The following is a 17955-nucleotide window of genomic DNA, read 5'->3' on the forward strand; positions in this document are numbered from 1 at the left end:
CAAATATCGCATTCAAAAGAAACTTTTTGGTTATTCTAACGGACATAAATATATGCTATAAATTATTTGTCGGATACAATCAGGGCCTATTTTACCACTAGGCCCGTGAGGCACCTGCCTCGGGCCCGCATTTTAATGGGGCCCGGAAAAATCACCAAAAAATTTTTTTTATTGCGATAAACAAATAAATTTTCAAAGTTCTTTCATTTTACGAACAGGAAATGATAAATGATAACTCCACTGTTGATTTTCTAGCGACTTTCAACTGTCACAAGTACATCTCCCTCATCTCCTATTAGTCTATTGATTATATTCAAAATAAGATAGCTAAAAGGAACTACAACGTTAACGGGGTTTTATTATTTCATATGGTCAGTGGACATCTATATATGAAAAAACCGCGGAGTGCTACCATTTAAAGGGGTGCGTTTTTGAGAAATGGGTGAATTAGTCCCTGGGCACAGGTTACATTAGGGTGAGTTCTATGCACTTTTGGTTCAAACATACCTAAATAAAAATTGTTCCTGGTTAAATTTCCTATCTAAATATCACTTTTTAAAGTCAATCATACTTTTTTTTACAAAAATATATTCAAAAGAAAAAGCACAAAGAAACACAAAAGAAAGAAATTTTGTTTTTTGTCCCATAACTTTTGTCCACGAGGATATAGGTATAGACATTGCTTTACAGAAAAAAACCTACATATTTCTTCTTTAAAATGTTGTTTAGTAGAGGTAATTAGGATTTATAGTTTTCGAAATATGATTTTTCAAAATTTGACACTCACAGCAATTTTGGGCCATTTTCCTTGTTATTTCGCAAATATTGTTCTGTAACTTTTTTCTACGTAACTTTAGGTATATGCAATGGTACACGTAATAGAAATAGAAATCAATTACCCTTAAAATGATTTACTGTATAACGTTGTACGACTTTGTTTTAAAGAGATTTTGGTTTTTCAAAGTTTTATACTTTTAACGATTTTTTATAATATAATATAAAAATAAAATAATATTATTATATAATACCTAATATAAAAAAATATTATTTTTTATATTTTTACTATTATTTTTGAAATTTCTCATTATAACTTTTTTTTTCTTGTACATGAATATACTTTATATTGCTCAATAAAAAGGGCTTATTTTCTGTTCTTTAAAATGGTGTATCATCTATATTTAAGTAATGGAAACCGAGTGATTCTTTGATATTTTTTTACCTATAATATTTAAAATTATTTCTTTTACAAAAAATACATAAACATTAGTCTTAGAAAACATCACTTTAGTTAAAATTATTTAAACGTTGACATATAAAATTTTTTCAAAATCAAGTCCATCTCTTCGTTAGCATTAGCTTCAATATCTTCCTCTGACACCTCAGTTATCTTAGAGTTCCCACAATTAGTACCCATGCACATGCACCCTTTGCAGAATATTGAACAACTAATTCCTATCTTCCTATAACCGCAGTTTTTTACATCCTTTGGTACATTTACATGCTATTTTTTTAAGCAAAGCTTGTGGTGCAGGAGCTTTGACAGTAAATATTGGAATTAACCATATTTTGAAGTTTGCCCGGCCGAGTCAAGTGGATCCAAAGTATTACCTATAAAAAATAAGATTTAATCATAACACACAATCATATAAAAAGTTATAATAAAAAATTTAAAAAACAATCCTAAAATCAAAAATCGTTGCAAGTACTTATTACATTTTGAAAAAGCATATCTTATTAAAAAATAATCCTACAATTTTGAAAATGTAAATGTAGAAAAAAAGTTATAATGGGAAATTTAAAAAATAATCGTAAAAAATATAAAAACTCGTTAAAAGTATAAAATCTTGAAAAAGATAACCCCTATAAAGAAGTCGTACAACATTATACAGTAGAACATTTTAAAGGTAATTGATTTCTATTCCTCTTACATGTACCGTTACATATGCCTAAAGTTGCGTAGAAAAAAGTTACAGAACAATATTTGCGAAATAACAAGGAAAATTGCCCAAAATTGCTGTGAGTGGCGAACTTTGAAAAATCATAATTCGAAAACTGTAAATCCTAATGACTTCTGCTAAACACCATTTTAAAGAGAAAATATTTAAGTTTTTTTTCTGTGAAACAATGTCTATAACTATATCCCCGTGGACAAAAGTTATGGGACAAAGAACAAAATTTCTTTCTTTTGGGTTTCTTTGTGCTTTTTCTTTTGAATATATTTTTGTAAAAAAAAGTATCTTTGACTTTAAAAAAATATATTTACATAGGAAATTTAACCAGGAACAATTTTTATGTAGACATGTTTGTACCAAAAGTGCATAGAACTCACCCTAATGTAACCTGTGCCCAGGGACTAATTCACCCATTTCTAAAAAACGCACCTCTTCAAATGGTAGCACTCCGCGGTTTTTTCATATATAGAGATTCATTGACCATATCAAATAATAAAATCCCGTTAACGTTGTAGTTCCTTTCTATAGTACATAATCAATAGCCTATATAGAGAACGACAATGTCAATAACTCTTTTCCTAGAGATATATGCCAAAACATTTAAATCTGGAATTTCAACAATATTTTATAAATAATCGACCGATTCAATATATTGAAAATTAGTGAATGTGTTACACAATTGGATAATAATAAAACCAGACACTTGCAAAGTGCGGTTTTTTATAAAATGAAAGCTAATGGGGAAAATTCTTCGCGAGTGGATAGTGTCCTTACAGTCCTAAATGTAGCCGTTTTTATTGTTACGTTTGTAAACTGATTTCCACGACTATTTCACTCATCTTAAAATTTTCACATAATCTGACCAATCACAAAGCAAAGACAGCTTGTGTTATCGCGAAAACACCAACTGTCTTTCAATTCTGATTGGTCTATCAGCTTCGTGTTTTCAACGACGTAACCATGGATACCGATCGCAAAGCAAAGTTTGACTTTTGCCAAAAAAATTATTGTAGCTGTATACGTCAAAATGAGTCGTTTCGGTGGTACTTCAAACGAAGTTATAAACCAAAACATTGAAGAAAATATACCGAGTAACACAAGAAAATCTAAATCTTATATATGGAGACAATTTATGATGTTCTGTGTGGATCGCAACTACAAATTAGATGCAGAAAATAACAACGAAAGACTAGCATTCATTCTAAAAGACTGGGCCTTCAACTATTTATTGTTATAGGTAAAAAATAATTATAACAAATAATTTATAGTTATAATAAATATTTCATGATTATGACTAATTGTGAATTATTCAAAAAATGGGTAGATTTGGGTTACCTAGATCAAATGTATTATTATTAAATTCCTTCCTCTCATTCTACTGAATTTTTGACCTATCACTTTGTTCGTGAAATAGTCTAATAAAATACCACTCGTGATTTAATTTATCTTATAAGTCTGTCTTTTATTTCTAAACTCAACTGAGTTGCTTAAAGAAAACACCACTCGTCCTACGGACTCGTGGTGTTTTCAAGCAACTCAGTTTCGTTTAGAAGTAAATCGACAGACTTATCGCGAAAATTGAATCACTAGTGGTATTACTATTGACTATACGTTAGTCAAGAGCAGTAGTACAGCAGGACAAATTGTAACATTAATGGAACAAAATTATTTAGAAGAAAAGGAACATTGGAGAAATGTTCTTCAACGAATAATAGGAACCATTAAATTTTTATCCAAGAACGGTTTATCCTTTTTTGGGTTAAACCACCAAATTATTTACAAAAGGAAATGACATACGTTTATACAGTGTGTCGCATTTAAAATGAAGACAGCCCAATATTCTGGCTATCAAAACAAATACAGATTTTGAAGTTTTTGCAGTCATACAGGTTAAAGGTTCACATTTTTTGAGATACTCAACTGAAATTAAAATTTTAATCGCGGTCGACTGCTAATCCAAAAACAGGGTAAATTTTCTATATTTTGCTTCACGTTAGAGATATAGGAAAAAGTTATTTGAAAAAACTTCCAAATCTTATTTTAACCCCACATACCAACTTGTATGACAAAATTCGCACGCTTAATTTTTTCATTATTTGTAGTCAGGACCCTAAAACTTAAAATTGGCTGGTCCGGAGATTAGGGCCCTGACTGCAATTACTGAAAAATCTAAAAGTGCGAATTTTGTCATGTAAATTGGTATGTGCGGTTAGAATAAGATTTGGAAGTTTTTTCAAATATCTTTTTCCAATATTGTAATGTGAAGCAAAATATAGAAAATTTACCCTGTTTTGGATTCGCAGTAGGCCGCGATTAAAATTTAAATTTCAGTTGAGTATCTTAAGAGGAAACAGTAGCGATCAACAGGTAGCGAAAACGCGTTCCAAGATTGCGGCTGTAATTTTGAATATTTTTTCGAGATATTTGGCACGCGTATTCGTAATATAATAAAGAATGGCGGTACAGAGCCGAATTTGAAAAATATATTAATATGTGGAAATTACTCTGTAATTAAATAAAATATTAAAAAAACGAGCCTGTACCGCCATTAAGAAGAACAAAAAAATACACTTTCTTCAAATAAACGTTTTTATCCGATGCCTAGATTTTGTGTCATTTTGGAACTACTAAAATTTTTTATTTCATTAGTAGTTCCAAAATGACACAAAATCTAGGCATGGGATAAAAAATTTATTTGAAGAAAGTGTATTTTTTTGTTCTTCTTAATGGCGGTACAGGCTGGTTTTTTTAATATTGTATTTAATTACAGAGTAATTTCCACATATTAATATATTTTTCAAATTGGGCTCTGTACCGCCATTCTTTATTATATTACGAATACGTGTGCCAAATATCTCGAAAAAATATTCAAAATTACAGCCGCAATCTTGGAACGCGTTTTGGCTACCTGTTGATCGCTACTGTATCACCTTAAAAAATGTGAACCTTTTGCAAGTATGACTGTGCACAACTTCAAATCTGTATTTATTTTGATAGCCGAAATATAGAGCTGTCTTCATCTTAAATACGACAAACTGTATTTAAACAATGTTTAATTGTTTGAATATAAATTTTATTTATTGTTAATACAAATTTAAATTTTTGGTTCAACTATATTTCTATTAAATAATTACTTAATTCGTTTAAAAAAGTTACTATTATTATTAAATCTTATTTAGGGGCCCAAAAATTGTGTAGTGCCTCGGGCCTGATTTGAAGTAAAATAGGCTCTGGATACAATAAAAAAAACTGAAATATTAACATTCTACCAATTTAGAATATTTAATTAACAATTTCAGAATTCAATTGAAAATTTTACCAAAAAGAACATTTTGCGGAAAATTCAAAGTAAACCACTAAAGGGTACCCCCGTTAAGATAGGCAAAATGCCCTCACTCCCAGAATTCAATTTTTTAAATTTTTTTACATTCTATGCAATTAAAAAATAAGATAACGCGGATTTTTAGCTCGCCACCCCCCTTACCCCTCCTCCCACAGCCAAAAAGGTAGATTTTTAGATTTAATTTTTTTTAGTTGGGTTGCAATTGATTTAAGAATTTCAAACAATTCACACATATATCTGAGACTTTTACAAAACATGTTCATTTTTTATGGACCCGTAGGTCGAGTGTACATAACCTCAAAAATGTTTTAAACTTTTTTAAAGCTTATAACTTTTTCTTGGAGGAGGCTGCAGTTCCAATTTTTTTTGCATTTCGTGTATTTTATCAAAAGCTATCTCTATGATTTTTTTTAGATTTTTCCGTCACCTGCGCCATCTTGAAAAATCCGGAAAACTGTTTTTAGGGGGTTTTTGGGGATTTCTCCATTTTACAGACTGCAACATAGATCAACTCAAGGTTTTGTTAATAGATTATATATAATTTGAAATAACTGAGTATTTTAGGACTATCAAAAATTGGGCAAAACACGATTAAACCCCACAAAAACCATGTTTTTTTAAGTTATATAAGGGTTTTTACCGGCTTAATGATATTTTTGAGATCGATACAGCCTAAATATTTTTTTCATTTTTTTACTTTATATGTGATTAAAAAATAAGACTCATCGCATTTTTAGCCCACCACCCTCTCCCACTGCCTCCACAAAAAGGTCAATTCTTCTATTTTTTTTTATTTAGTTAAGTTGCAATTAATTTAAAAATTTTATGAGGCTTCTACAAAACATATCTATTTTTTATAGACCCGTAGGTCAAGTGTACACATAATACCTCAAAATTCCTTTTTTATTTTTTTAAAACGTATTTTTGACTTCGATCCATACTACTTATTTTATCGATAAATTTTTAAAACGTCCAATATTTAATTATTAAAATTAATAGTTAGTAATAAAATAATGAAAAAATTTCTTCAGTCTCTTGTAGGGGGGCTTTAAACTTTAATTTGGTCACTTTCTGACTATCCTAATAATAATTTTTAATCGAGTTATTAAGCATTGAAAATGGCTATTTTCGTGTTTTTCAAATTTTAAATCGCGTGTAACTCGACAACAGTCAATTTTAGAGCAAGATCACAAAATACCTTTTTTGATCAGGTTGATCCAGAGAATCTTAAACAGATTTGTCCGAAGTGAAAAAATTGATTTTTTGAATTCGTTTAAAAAAATGTTTAAACAATTTTCCAACCGCGGTACAGCGGCACCTTGTGAATTTGTTTAAAGGACCTGTTTCTGAGTAAGTTTGTGCAAAAAAACGAATCGGAATAATTTACCTAACGGGGACAAGCATACATCGTGGACTATTTGCATTGTAAGCCAAATGTAGATGGTTTGGAAAACATTAAACGATAGATATCTATGTCTTGTATGTAGATGCGAGTTGCGCAAACGGCAAGATAACCATAGGCTGTTCTGTTGTTCGCATGTAGCTGCCATAATATAATATTTATGGCATGGAAGATATTCTACAGAAATCATCAAGCCAGCAGAATATCTTGCAAAACTCTTTGACAATACAGATGTTATACCTGTAATAAACGAAGACAGCGATGAAGACTTTAGAACTGTTAAGTGTAATACCAACGAATATAACTCTCCGAATACTCTATGAATATACCTCTACGGAGCTATAATATATTCTTTGGTAATATTTTCCTCATTCTTTTTATGGTGTTTTATGTGGCAGTAAACGTGAAGCAAAATGACATTATAGGCAGAGATACATATAGGTTATGTAGATGGTACACGCACATGTTTGAATAATTAGATGTATAATGTAAGGTAATATTAGGGTACCTACTAAATACAAACTAATGAACAAAGAACAAAATGTTTTGATTCACAAAACTACCTACAAGAAGTATGATATATTAAAATGTACTTTTTGTAATTTACAATTTAATAATTATTAACTATTCTAAATGGGAATAATAAGCCACAATTTAACTAAAAAATGATTTTATTAACGTTTCGACGTCCACCACGGACGTCTTTGTCAAAATACAAAATATTAATAAATTTAACAAAAATGTTGCTTGGTAAAAAAACCTTATCTTAAAAATATCTAATAATTTAATTTAATCTGACTTATTTATATAGACCGCCACAAACCCTTTTTTCAGTGCGTCACAGATTATCGAATTCTCTCTAACGCATTACAGATGGAAAATAAAATCATTTTTTAGTTAAATTGTGGCTTATTTCCCATTTAGAATAGTTAATTACAAAAATTCCACAAAGAAATAGCTTTAGAGCAACATTTGCAATTTCATTGCAAAACCAACTTAAAAAAAAATAAAATCGAAAAATTTACGCTTTTGGCTGTGGGGGAGGGGTAATAGGGGAAGTGGGCTAGAATTACGGCGAGTCCTAATATTTTAATCACATAGAACGTAAAAAAATAAAAAAAATATTCAGGCTGTATCGACCTCAAAAAATATGATTAGACCCGCAAAAACCCTTACAAAACTTTAACTAAATAAAAAAATAAAAGAATTGACGTTTTTGTGGGGACAGGGAGAGGGGGTGGTGGGATAAAAATGCGATGAGTCTTATTTTTTAATCACATATAACGTAAAAAAATGAAAAAAAAAATATTAAGGTTGTATCGATTTCAAAAAATATCATTAAGCCCGCAAAAACCCTTATATAACTTTAAAAAACATGGTTTTTGGGGAGTTTAAAAGTGTTTCGCACAATTTTTGATAGTCCTAAAATACTCAGTTATTTCAAATTATGCATAATCTATTAACAAAATTTTGAGTTGATCTATATTGCAGTCTATAAAATGGAGAAAATCCCCAAAACCCCCCTAAATAAACAGTTTACCGGATTTTTCAAGATGGTGCAGTTGACGTAAAAATCTAAAAAAAATCATAGAGATAGCTTTTGATAAAATACACGAAATGAAAAAAAATTGGACCTGCAGCCCCCTCCAAGAAAAAGTTATAAGCTGTAAAAAAGTTAAAAAAAAATTTGAGGTTATGTACACTCGACCTACGGGTCCATAAAAAATGGACATGTTTTGTAAAAGTCTCAGATACATGTGTGAATTTTTTGAAATTTTTAGATCAATTGAAACCCAACAAAAAAAAAATTAAATCTAAAAATCTACCTTTTTGGCTGTGGGGGGAGGGGTAAGGGGGGTGGCGAGCTAAAAATCCGCGTTATCTCATTTTTTGCATAGAACGTAAAAAAAATTAAAAAAATTGAATTCTGGGAGTGAGGGCATTTTGCCTATCTTAACGGGGGGTACCCTTTAGTTTTTCATCCTCTTTTCAAATGCAGAATCCATCTTTTAAAAATCTAATGTACCTACAGGGTGTTGTTTTTTGGGTCGAAATATTTGTTCAATATTTTTTAATCTGGACCTGGATTTCTTATAGCTAATTATAAATCAATTAATCAATGGTATGCCCTTATTAAATAACATTCGCATAATAGATATAAAGAAAATATACAGTGTGGTTAAAAAGTTAGGAACCAAATAAGAATTTGGCAAAATAGATAAAATACGCAGTAGGTATCTTTATTTTTGGTGAAATAAGATCCATTAAATATGAGGATTTTGAGTTCACCTAAGTGTTCTCTTTTTTCAGTTAACCTATGTGACTTTCCCAAAAGAACACCCCGTATATTAATTTATTTATTAGAGGAATTTTGTTTATACCATAAAAAAACAAACTGGCTTCCAACCTGAAGTCCAAATCTGCAAATCCAGTACCTAATTCAAATTTTTTCCAATCGTATAAGTTCTACAGTGTGTCCACGGATGGGGTGCCCAAGAGGAAAAACTTTCTTATTTTGAATTTTAGCAAAAAATGTCATTCTTGATAAAAAATTTTGCTTGTTCTAAAACCCCATAAAACGAACTCAAATTCAAGTTTTTCAAAACCTGCTTAATTTTGTAGCCTATTTTATGTAAATTTCCTATATAGGTCTGGATCCCGCGTATGAAAAAAAGTTGATCAATAGCAAGCTGAAAATTTGTTAATAGCTTAAGGGTGTCTATGTCTAGTAGGACAAACTTTAATATATGGGAACACTGGAACAGGGGAAGTTTTAATTGTGGAACAGGTTAAAAATTTGGAACGGTCAGACCACGAAAACGTCACATGTATTTTGTCCACAGAACTTCCAATTGATTTGTTACCCTTTCATTAAACTCTCATGCAAAAATCAGACTGCTATTTATCACCTGTCATAATTCTTGTCATTTGACATATTCTACGTGTTCCACTCATTATAATTCCCATTTGGTGATAAATAGCAGCCTGATTTTTGCAAGAGAGTTTAATGAAAGGGTAACAAATCAATTAGAAGTTCTGTCGGACAAAATACATGTGACGTTTTCGTGGTCTGACCGTTAGAAATTTTTAACCTGTTCCACAATTAAAACTTCCCCTGTTCCAGTGTTCCTATATATCAAAGTTTGTCCGACTAGACACCCTTAAGCTATTAACAAATTTTCAAATTGCTATTAATCAACTTTTTTTTCATACGCGGGATCCAGACCTAATACATTTTTGCACTAAGTTCCAAATCGTAACAATAATCTAGTGTTGCTAAGCTACAATTGACAATGTTAAGCGTTCAAAAAAAAATTTATGATTGGATGCTTAACATTTTCTTGTCGAAAAAGAATGCGAATACAATTCGCAAATTATTTATCGGAGTTAACAGTTACTAAGCTACATTGTAGCTTAGCAACGCTAGATTATTGTTATGATTCCGAACTTGGTGCAAAAATTTATAGGAATTTGCATAAAATTGGCTACAAAATTAAGCAGGTTTTGAAAAACTTGAATTTTATTTCGTTTTATGGGGTTTTAGGACAAGCAAAAATTTTTATCAAGAATGGCATTTTTCGCTAAAACTGAAAATAAGAAAGTTTTTCCTCTTGAGCACCCCATCCGTGGACACACTGTATTATAGGTATAGCTAATAATTACAACATACAATTTATTGAATGATAAGAACATAGCTGAATGACAAGCAGTTACAAAATTCTTGGCATACTAATTTAAGTCCTTTTCTTGGATATCACGACACCAATTTGTCCTGTGATTTAGTATCCAACGTTTAATTAGCTAATTCCCATAGTTACAAATATATATGCGATGCGATTAAAAGGAATCGTGTTGGTTGCAAAAAGATAAGGGAACCAATTTCTCCTCTAAACAGCAATTCCGTCTGCTCGAGTCGACGTATGCCCCACAACACACTTTAGCCCATTAATACAACATAACGCCAATTCGTCGAAAACTTTCCGTAATTTTTCTTTTCTAAAAACATCCTTCGGCCTCTCTCAGTACAACTCGCATCGCGAAAAGTTTTCTATCAAAGCATAAAAATCGAACAACTCCGGCCTCGGGGCGCCTTCCACCATTTTATCATCCCTCAGAGTCGATTGGCGTTGCCAAGGGCGACCACCCTCCGTCCGGCCAACCAGCGCTGCCGATCCCGCACCGGTGAATCGTCATTGGTCCGACAACTCAGCACGGAAAGATACATGCATGGGTCTCCATTAGGAGCTGAGCGCGAGCCGAAGAGACGGAGGCATGGTCTGATCCATCAGTTGGACGGAGAAGGCAGCTTACGGGGAAAATACAAGGCTATCACGATTTAATAGAGTTATAGTGACTTGGCTTTCTGGATGGTTCAGACATAAGCTATCAGATAGTCATATTTAGATTGCTGTTTAACTATACTCCCCAAAATTTAATTGTGTTAGTCACAGATATTAACAATATCAGTGCTAGTCAATTGTTTGATGCTAGCGAGACAGGTAGCTTAGTTGGTTCGGATTGAGTAATGGCGTTTAGTGAGCCAATGAGATTATCGGGAACTGTGATTAGTGGCTTGAACCAGAAGGTATGTATTCCGAAAACTTTGCTTTTTTAACCTACACCTTTACCAATTTTAAACATCCTTCTACTTTACTGCAACATTCATCTATATGTAATAACTAGTAGGTACATCTTTCTAAAATCTGTTTTTTTTTTATTTTCTGGTGCTTTTGTTGTAATTTCTTCTTCGTACTCTTAGGCATATGGTGCAAGGATATGGTCATTTATATTCGTTTTGAAACTCACCTTGGTTTTAGAGGATGGTTTGAAACTCACCCATACTTTGTTGGTGAAGATTTAGCATTTTTTTGTTTGTTTATGAACTATTAATTACGGTGAGAATAAACCACGATAATAAAATAAACCATTTTTGACATTTTGGCTTCTAGATTGGAGGTTGTTTTCAATTTTATTACATTTTTAATAATTGTTTTCAAATATTTTAACAATTTTCGATCTTGAAACCGAAATATGAAAGAAAGAGTTTATTTTGCATTGATGGATAATTTCAAACTTATCAAACGTTCAAAATATTTGATAAAAAATATGATCCCATAGGGAAATGAGGATTATGCTTACTTCTTATACCTATTACAGAACAGCAAAACCCTTTTCAATACCTAACTCAAAACATCATTTTATTTTTGGTTTTTTTTTCTGTTTTTTTTTACATAGTCGGTATGTAGGTACCTATCGATATTATTTTTATCCTACATACCTACATAATTTAGCTCTTCAGACCTAGAACACCCGTGACTTGGTTTACAACTTTTTTGATTATTTCCTGTTTGCTACTTTATCCTTCTATTTGGAGATTTTAAGTTCTGTCTTTCTCAACATCCTTCTTTCACCTGGTTTTCGTCGTACCTACCTATCTGATCCTTTCCTCCTGTACTCCCGTTAGTAGGTACCTATTCTTTTGAATAGTCTCGTGTTTGGCATCCTTTGGATATGTCCCAACCATCTCAGTCTTTGTGATTTAATGATCCCTTCTATATTCCATACATCTTCTCTGGTTATACCTACATATATTTGATCTTTTTATCCACATTCCATTCCATAGCTTTCAAATAGTTTCCTGATGACTTTTCTTCTCTAAACTTGGAGCATGACTTGTCCTGATTTGTTCATCGTCTATGTTTCACTGGCATATAAACCTATAGGTCTTATCATTGTCCTATATATATTCGTATCTTAGCCTTTCTAGGTATGTTTTTAATTGTTAATAACTTATTTGATGCTAGCGAGACAGGTAGCTTAGTTGATTCGGATTGAGTAATGGTGTTTAGTGAGCCAATGAGATTATCGGAAACTGTGTTTTGTATTAGTGACCTGAACCAGAAGGAATGGATTCCGAAAATTTTGCTTTTTAACTTCACCTTTACAGATTTTAAACATCCTTTGACTTTACTAAAGCGGTAGGTACCTACATCTACATATGCCTAATAACTAATAGGTCTTTCTAAATCCTGTTTTTTTCTTTTCCTTGTTTTTCTCTTCTTCGTACTGTTTAGCATATGGTACAAGAAAATGTTCATTTATTTGTCTTAAAACTCACTTTGGTTTTAGAGGGTATGTTTTTTTTTGTGAAGATTTAACGTTTTTAATGAAATATTACGGTGAGAATAAACCACGATAATAAAATAAACCCTGTTGTTACATTTCGACTTCTAAATTGGAACTCGGTTTGAATTTTATAAAAGGTAAGTATCTTTACTTGTCTTCAACTATCTCGATCTTGAAACCGAAATATAGAATAAAAAATTTATGCTGCAATGATGGTTAATTGCAAATGTAACAAACGTTCAAAATATTTAGTTAATAAAAAATAAGATTCCACAAGAAAATGAGGTGTATACTTGTTTCGTATACCTAAAAATAACCAATAAAACTTTTTAAATAATTGAAAACATCATTTTATTTTTGATTTTTTCTGTTTTTTCTTACATAGTATGTGTATTATTTTCATCCTACATAGGATGACAATATACTTATCCCTATTTTATATCAGGTAAATATATCCCCATGTACCTAATTTAGCTCTTCATGCCTTGAATAAACATGGCTTGGTTATGGTTACTACTCTTTTCGATTCTTTCCTGTTTACTGCTTTATCTTTCCAATTGGAGATTTTAAATTCTTTCTTTTTCAACATCCGTCTTCCACTTGGTATTCGGCCTACCTTTCTGATTCTTTCCTCCAGTTACCTCCATTAGTATTCTTTTGGCTAGTCTCGTGTTTGGCATCTTTTGGATATGTCCCAACGATCTCAGTCTTTGTGGTTTAATGATCCCTACGATATTCGGTTTCCCATGCATAATAATATTCTCTATTTATATATTTGTTCTTTTTATCCACATTCCATATTCTAGTCCATAGCTTTCCTCCAAATATTTTTCTGGGGACTTTTCTTTCCCACACTTGAAGCATGATTCATCTACACCTAATAACTAACACGTCTTTCTAAAACTTGTTTTTCATTTTTCTGATATTTTCGTTGTAATTTCTTCTTCATACTCGTAAGCATATGGTGCAAGAAAATTTTCATTTATTTGTCTTGAAACTCACTTTGGTTTTAGAGGGTATGCTTTCTTGGGGAAGATTTAGTGTTTTTTAAAACGAAATGAGCCACGATAAAAAAATAAGCCCTTTTTGACATTTCGGTTTCTAGATTGAAAGTCGTTTTCAATTTTGTTACCTTAATACCTACATTTTTAATTGTTTCCACATGTTTTTAACAGCGTTCGATCTTAGAACCGAAATATGCAAGAAAGAGTTTATTTTGAAATGATGTTTATTGTAAAAGTTTATTTGATAAAAACTTTACAGGAAAATAAGGAACTATATTTATTTGCTTCTTATATTAAAGAACCAATAAAACTTTTCAATAATTGAAAAAATCATGTATTTTTGGTCTTTCTGTATATATAGGTACGTCATTTTGGCTTTCTTTGCAAAATCTTTTCCGTTTTCTTTAGTTCTTTAGATATTATAAAATATTAAACTGTAGTGAAAGATGTTTTCTGCAAACTTGTCCTTATTTTTGGCGTTTTCAGCCTAGTTCTGTAAGTTCTTCATAGCATAGGTACCTATAGATAGAGTTCTTATATTTTCATTGAATTGTCCATAATACCAACAAGTTGAGGGTACATCGTACTCCAATCTTATTAAGAAGAACAATGAGTTGTTATATTTTAACCTAAATTATTATAGTTCATTAAATTCTTTGCTTCTACAGTAACTATTTTAATTTTCACTATCTCACAGTGTTTTGTCCTCTTGAGCTTTCTGCCTATATCTGTGTTTTCGAGGATTTGAATTGCCTCAATATTCACATCTTGAAGTAGATGGTGTTCATGTTTATCAGCATACATATTTGATAATTATTTGTTCTACTGTCTCCACTTCAGATCTCTGTGGATTCAGCTTATTTTTAGGTACCATGGAGCATCAACTCTGCTCTTTAGTACCTTATTCTGAAACCTCTGTATTACTCCAATGTTGTTTTTACTGGCGTATTCCCAGAGTTGTTATCAATAGTTATTTTCTCTTCTTTTTAAAATGAACTTTTCAACGCAGTCTTACCCAAATGTAACTTTAGGTATTTTGCAGAATCTGCAACAGGGTTCTGAATATTATCTATTCTAATAAGCTGATATTGCTCTCTTTTCTCTTTTATAGGTGAAATTTACATATAATATGTACTTATTTTCTACTATTCATTTTAATTCCCCCTTTGTTATCCAAGGATTGATTTTATTCACTGATGTCTGCAGTTTTATTGCAGCTTCCTCATGGTCTTGTCCAACTGATAGTTTAGCTTGTCTTGATCGTCAGAGACGGTACATATCATATCTTCTTTTTAAAGTTTGGAATATCATTAATGTTTAAAGTAACGGTCCCAGTACTCTACCTTGCGGTATTCCCGCTTTGATTTCTTTCGGCTCAGAATAGACACTCCTGCTTGACTCGGAAGAAACTGTTTAAAAAATGTAAGACTCCAATAATTGAGAGTCTTGATTTGGTATTATTTTTGAGTATGTGAATGAGTCCCTTTACCGTTCATTATCGAAAGCTTGAGCAGCATCCAAGGTCGAATGACTTTTCATGAAACCGAACTTATGAGATGATATGAGGTTCCTGCTCCTAGGTACTGGAATCTTTCTACTTCTTCGAATTTATATATTTATTTTTCTCTCTGTGATTATTTTTCTTGTACCTATGTATTCTCATTCTATCCATTCCATATGCTTAATTGATATTTTCTATGTTTATAATGTATAACCCAACCCTTTCTTTTTAGCTTTTCTTCTAGTTCTTTTAGTATTTTTTTAAATTCTTGTTTACTTCTGGCTATCAGTACAAGTCATCAGCGAATGCTAGGCATTGATATTTTCATTGATATATAAGTTCTGTTCTGTTAATTCCGGATTCTTTGACGACTATTTCAAAGAGTACACTGAACAATAGTGACGACAGTGGACTCCTTGTCGCATCCCCTCACGGACTTCAAACTTATCTTAGTATAGTATAGTTGATCCAAAAGATGGCATAACCCAGACATCCAAAGTGAAAGTTATCCTTCAACACCAAATTGTTCTATATGGTCCACACAATGTCCAGAAAAAAGTCACACCATTTTGAGCGTCGGGTTTGGGGGGGGGGAGAGGGGGGGAGAAATCGGTAAATTCGTAGTTTTTTAAGTTTTTCGCCAATATTTCTAAAACTATGCGGTTTAGCATGAACAACCCCCTATACAAAATTGTTCTACATTAAATTTGAAATAAAAAAGGCCCTATGCATAATCTTTCTAAAGTTACGGAGGTAGTATATTATACTGGTCCAAAAAAAGGTCTAACCCAAACATCCAAAGTAAAAGTTTTTCTCCAACACCAAAATGTTCTATATGGTCCACATATTGTTCAGTAAAAAGTTACACCATTTTGAGCGTCCGGTTTAGGAGGGAGATGGGAGAGAAGCCGGTAAATAAGTAGTTTTTTTTAATTTTTCGTCAATATTTCTAAAACTATGCTTTAGCGTAAACAATGTTATATACAAAAATATTCTACATGAAATTTAAAACAAAAAATGTTCGATACATAATTGTTATAAAATCAACGGTTCCAGAGTTACGGAGGGTGAAAAGTCGAGGTTTTCGATACTTTTTATATGTGTTGGGCAATATTTATGATGTAACTATACCAAAAACCCAGACATCCAAAGTGAAAGTTATCCTCCAACACCAAATTGTTCTATATGGTCCACATAATGTTCAGAAAAAGGTTATACCATTTTGAGCGTCGGGTTTGGGGGGGGGAGAGGGGGAGAAATCGGTAAATATAAAAAGGATCGAAAACCTCCACTTTTCTCCACTTTTCACCCTCCCTAACTCTGGAACCGTTGATTTTATAACAATTATGTATACAACCTTTTTTGTTTTAAATTTTATGTAGAACATTTCTCTATAGAACATTCCTTACGCTAAAGCATAGTTTTAGAAATATTGACGAAAAACGTAAAAAAACTACTAATTACCGATTTCTCCCCCATATCCCCCCAAACCGGACGCTCAAAATTGTGTAACTTTTTACTGAACAATATGTGGACCATATAGAACAATTTGGTGTTGAAGGAAAATTTTTACTTTGGATGTCTGGGTTAGGCCTTTTTTTGGACCAATTATACTATACTACCTCCGTAACTTTGGAACCGTTCATTTTAGAAGGGTTATGCATAGAGCCTTTTTTATTTCAAATTTAATGTAGAACAATTTTGTGTAGAAGGTTGTTCATGCTAAACCGCTTAGTTTTAGAATATATTGACGAAAAACGTAAAAAACTACGAATTTGCAGATTTCTCCCCCTCTCCCCCCAAACCCGACGCTCAAAATAGTGTGACTTATTTCTGAACATTATGTGGACCATATAGAACAATTTGGTGTTGGAGGATAACTTTCACTTTGGATGTCTGGGTTTGGGTCTAACTATACCATACTATCTGTCTTTTCCATTTATTTTAACCATATTTTCTGTTTTTCTGAGTGTCACTATTATCATGCTTACTTATTTTTCACTAATTCCCATTTCACGTAGTTGCATATTTTCTCGTTATTTTAGTCTGTCAAAACTTTTTAAAGTCGATGAATAGGGCTACTGTAAGTATTTTATATGCAACGTTTAATAGCACTATTCTCCTGTAAAAATGGCATAAACTTTTGTCGCCTTTTTTGTGAATTGGGCACAGTGTGGCTCCGGTTCAAGCTTTTGGTATGTGTTTTTGTTCTTATATTTTCTTTCAGCAACTTTTCCAAATCCCTAATTAGTATTTATCTGACGTATTTGTCTAACATTTCAGCTGTTAATTCATCGTTTTCTAGGCTCTAAATTTTCTTTAGTTTCTCTATTATTTCTTTTACTTACTTCTTTATCATTTGGCGGTTTTTTGTACGTTCGTTCTTGATCTGTATTTTTCTTCAGTTCTCCTTTTTCATCATATCTCTTGGGATGGGTATTTCATATAGAAAGTCTTCGAAATATTATTTCGATATATTTAGTATTTACTGGTCACTTACTAAATTTCTTTTTATTTTTGCTTTTGTACCTATTGTATCTACTACTGATTTTTTTTGTAACCTTTTTTCTCATTTTTCGCCCTTTGAAATAGATTTCTAATTTCTCTATTTTTAAAGCTTTCTTCTA

The sequence above is a fragment of the Diabrotica virgifera genome, chromosome 1, assembly GCF_917563875.1.
Source record: "Diabrotica virgifera virgifera chromosome 1, PGI_DIABVI_V3a".
Classification (NCBI taxonomy): domain Eukaryota; kingdom Metazoa; phylum Arthropoda; class Insecta; order Coleoptera; family Chrysomelidae; genus Diabrotica; species Diabrotica virgifera.